The sequence below is a fragment of the Notamacropus eugenii genome, chromosome 5 (genome assembly GCF_028372415.1).
Source record: "Notamacropus eugenii isolate mMacEug1 chromosome 5, mMacEug1.pri_v2, whole genome shotgun sequence".
Lineage (NCBI taxonomy): Eukaryota > Metazoa > Chordata > Mammalia > Diprotodontia > Macropodidae > Notamacropus > Notamacropus eugenii.
Window position 1 is genome coordinate 203,109,471 of NC_092876.1, and position 5,149 is coordinate 203,114,619.

Genomic DNA, 5,149 nt, shown 5'->3' on the forward strand with positions numbered 1-5,149 from the left:
AGATTACTATGGTTGTTTACTTATATATATTGTGTACCCAACCTATTTCACTGACCAGCCAGTCTGTTTCTTAGCCAGCATCAGACTGTTTTCATTATTACTACTTTGTAAAATAGTTGGAAATCTGATTAAAGGGAGCTAGATGCTCAGTGGATATAGCACTGGGCCAGGAGTTAGGATGACCTGAGTTCAATAAAAATGTTGCTCTAAGAAGGACAAAGTCCTTAGGAGTTACATATATCATCTTCCCACATAGGAATATAAACAGTCCAACTTCTCGAGTACCTTATGACTTCTCTTTCATTTTTGTCTTTTTACGTTTCTCTTGAGCATTGTCTTTGAATGTCAAAATTTCTATAAACTCTGGTCTTTCCATCAGGAATACTTAAAAGTCTTCTATTTCATGAAATATCTATCTGCCTCCTGAAAGACTGTAATGAGTTCTAGGTAGGTTACTTTTGGCTGTAATCCTAGTTTCTTTGCTTTTTGGAATATCATATTTTAAGTTCTCTGTTCCTTTATCATGATAGCTGCTAAATTTTGTGTGATCCTGACTGTGTCTTTATTACTATAAAGACAAATACTTTTGAATGATTTCTTTTTGACTGCTTTCAATATTGTCTCCTTGACAGAAGAGCTTTGGAAATTTGGCTAAAATATTTCTGGAAGTTTTCATTTGGAGATCTTTTTCAGGAGGTTATAAGAAGAATATTTTGATTTATATTTTGTACTCTAGTTCTGGGTATATGAATTTTCCTTTATAATTCCTTGAAATAAGATGTTTAGGCTCTTTTAAATAGTCATGGCTTTTAGGTAGTCTAATAATTCTTAAATTATCTCTCCTTAATGTATTTTCTAGATCAGTTGTTCTTCTGATGAGATTTTATATTTTCTTCTATTTTTTCATTCTTTTGAATTTGTTTTATTGTTTTTCTGTTTCATGGAGTCATTAGCTTCTTAATTTTTTAAGAAACTATTTTTCTCAGTGAAGTTTTGTACCTCTGTTCCCATTTGGCCATTTCTGCATTTTAAGGAATTATTTTCTTCAGTTAGGTTTTAAACCTCTTTTGCCATTTGGCCCATTCTGGTTTTTAAAGAGTTATTTTTTTTTAGCATATTTTTGTGCCAGTGAATAAATGCCATTTTCAAAAGAACTTCAAGCTATTAACAACAATGGGAAAAAGGTCTGACTCACTAATAGAGAAATACAAATAAGTGATAACTTTGAATTTCCATCTCATTTATACCTGTCAGACTAAAAAAAGATGTCAAAAAAAGGAAAATGGAAAATGGAGGAGTTATGGGAAAATAGCTACATGGCTACAGATGCAACTATGAAATGGTCTAGCAATTTGGGGAAGTAATTTGGGAGAATGCTGAAAAAGTTACTAAATTTTCTTTGCTTATTATACTATACTTTGCTTATTATACTATACTACTGTTATAGTAGCTATCCTACCATTATACCTCTAGTCCTCAAGAATTCAAAGAGGAAAGGGATATATAAATAAGAGGGAGGAGGTCCCTTTATTCAGGATGGCTAAACAAATTGTGGTATATGAATGCATTGTGAATAATGAAGTATTATTGTGCCATAAGAAATATTGAAATGGATAATTTCAAAGGAAACTGGGAAGATTTCTATAAAGAGATATGGAATAAATTCACCAGAAATGGAAAAATTTATACCATGACATTGTTATTGCTGCTGTTCATTTGTTTCAGTTAATGTCTGATTCTTTGTGACCCCATTTGGGGTTTTCTTGGCTAAGATCCTGGGGTGTATGTCATTTCCTTCTCCAGATCTATATTATAGAGAAAAACAATTTTGAAAGACTTTAAAATTCTGGACAGTGCAATGATAAAACATGAGTCCAAAAGAAGAAATAAACATCCATTTTTGAGTATGTCTGATGTGGAATTTTCTTCTCCTGGACTGTGCATCTACGTATTGAGGAGTTGTTTCTATTTTTTGTGGTTTAAACTATTTGCATAATTTGAGAAGGAAAAGAATTTTTTAAAAATGCTTGTTAGTTGAAAAACTAAAACTGTATATAAGGAAAAATTTAAAATGAAATCACAACAATAATATTAACAATCCTGTTAAAAATCAAACCATTATTCATTGGGTTGAACCTGTATCCTTAAGTTAAAGTTCTCTGGGAACACATTTAAAACATTTAATACCTATAAAATGCTAATTTTAGCATATACTTTTGGAAAAGGAAAATGAATTCCATATGTATTCCCAGTATGGAAGCAAGACTCACTGGGCTACATTTTCTATATGCAGTGATTTTTTAAAATTAAAATCTTTGAATATCAAATGCTTTTAAAAATAAATTCCTTAATTTGAAAACTTATATGTCAAAGGAAATTTAATGCATATGTTAATGATTCATTGGTACTTAACTCATCATTTTGTTAGATATTTAAAAAATTACTTAATGAACTTTTTCCATAAACATTTTAAGTTTTTTTCTCTTTGAACTCAATGTCACACTGCCAGTGCTAAATGGACTCTGAGCTAGAAATGCTGCATTTTATTTTGTCTGAGACCGTAAGAGGTTCAATAAGATTTTTAAAAGTTAGCAAATTGTATTTCCTATTGTTGCAATGCAGACTCCGCTGTATCATTAGTCAATATTGACTGGGTTCCAAGACACTGAAGTAGATGCAAAGCCAGCCAGAAATAGTTCATTTATTCTCATTATGTATAATAAATTAAGTATGAAAGGCAAATACCATATGAAGGAAGAAGAAACTAAAATTTCAGTCTTACATTTGCAAATTTAGCTACTTTTAGAAATACAAATGTTAAGTATGTATTCCAGAGCCAGTGCAAGAGATCTGTGTGACCTGGGCAAAGTTTGAAAACTGTCTGTCTCTCTAAGCATAGGAGGCTTGTGGGACTTAAAATATCATGTGCACACACGCACACATACGCACAACCCTTTCAACATGTAGAGGTGAAATTTTTCTTTAAACATGTAAATATAAAAATTGTTATACTATTATAAAGCATTTCTTATTGTACTCTCTGTATGTCTATCCTTAGACCAAAATATCTTTCCCTTATCTTATTGTGTGGATGCCAACATCTTATAGGTGCGACTTCATTGACTTTTCATTTCTAACAAGTACAATCCCAAAAAATCCATTGATGAGATTTGTCAGTATTCCACTGAGTCTGATGAACCAAAACCAAACCAAACCAAACCAAACCCCATTAATAATCTTTTGCAATCTAGGCTGAACAAGCTATTACATGTTAGATTATTTCTAGATATCTTTATAATTTAACTTTTAAAAAATACTTTAGGGATAATGTTAAGCAATAATTTTTGAATTTGCTGAGGTTATGGGTTATAAAACCCTTTTCATGTCCTGGAATCCCAGATCTCTGAAGGATCATTTACATAGGCCCTAGATGTGATAGAAAAGACATTAATTCAACAAGTTTTCTATACTTCTACATTATGCCATCTAATTAGATTGTTAATTACTTCACAGGCTAAGACTCATAGAATATTAGAACAGAAAGGAATTTTAGATATTTTTTTAGTCTAATTTATTCATTCTATAGAAGATAACAAATCTGAGTGTCAGGGTTCCACAGCCACTGATTACAAGGGTCTCATATCATAGCTCCTGCTATGGGCTTGGTGTTGAAGTTTTCTCCAGAGATACACATATAACACAGGGGAACACAAAAACACACTCATAAGAAAAGCCACCCATGTAACCAGACTCCTTGAAGTCCCACTACTGTGCCACAAGAAGGTCTCACCTGGCTCTCTTGGTTTCTTCTCCTCCTCTACCTCCTCATCTTCGTTCTCCTCCTCCTTCTCCTTTTTCTCCTCCTCCTCCTCCTCTTTCTCTTCCTCCTCCTCCTCCTTTTTTCCTTCCTCCTTTTCCATACTGTTCTTCCTCCTCTTCTTGTTCTTTTTGTTCTTCTTCCTCTCTTTTTCCTCCTCCTCCTTCTCCTTTCCCCCCAAAACACTAAGTTCTATTAGCACGGTATGATTGACCAATCTAACACTAGCCCAGAGATCAGGGATTTCTCTGTTGCATTATGGGCATCATCAGAAGGAGAGAGAAGCTGGTGTCCTCATCAGGATTATTGCTGACAGCTGATGACTTTCACCTCCATGTTTCAACTTCTCTTCTTATCTGATTGTGGTAACAAAGAGCCCAGGGAGGATGAATGACTTAATTAAGGTGAAAGTTGAAGAGCTTGAATTGAGATCTTTTAACTGGTTATCTCCCATACCTGGAATTCTCTACCTGTAAGTTTCCCCTTGTTTCCTTTAAATTTCAGTTAAAATCCCAAGAAGCCTTCTCTAATTCTTGGTAACTTTAGAGCTCTCTCTTGATTTATTTCCAGTGTGTCCTGTATGTACCTTGTTTGTACACAGTTGTTTGTTTATTGTCTCCCCCATTAGACTGTAAGCCCCTTGAGAGCCAAGACTGAATTTTGCCTTTCTTTGTAGTCCTAGTATGTAACACAGTGCCTAACATAAAATAGACACTTTGTCCGCAGGGTCAAGATAGTAAAAATGACAATTTTACCTAAATTAATTTACATACTCAATGTCATTCCAATTAAAATACAAAAAAATTTTGAAAAACAATAACACAATTTGTTTGGAAGAACAAAAAGTCAAGAATATCAAAGGAAATGATGGAAAAAAATATAAAGGAAGGAGGTTTAGCAGTACTAGATCTTAAACTATATTATAAGCAGTAATTATCAAAACTAATTTCTAAGAAATAAGAAGGTAGATCAAAGGAAAAGAGTAGACATATAATTTACAGCAGCAAAAAAACACATAATAACCTTGTGTTTGACAGGTGTAAAGACTTATGATTTGGGGATAAGAATTCATTATTTGGTAAAAATTGTTCAGAAAATTAGAAAAACATGGAACATATTAGTTATCAGACTTATGGATGGTTAACAATTTATAAACAAACAAGGGATAGAAAGCAAAGTTAAGTAAATTATTAAACTACATATAACCTTTGACCCTGCAATACCACTATTAGGACTATTTCCAAAGATGATTAGAGAAAAAGGAAAAGAACTTATATGTTCTCAAATGCTTACAGCAGTTCTCTTTATAGTGGCAAAGAACTGGAAATTGTG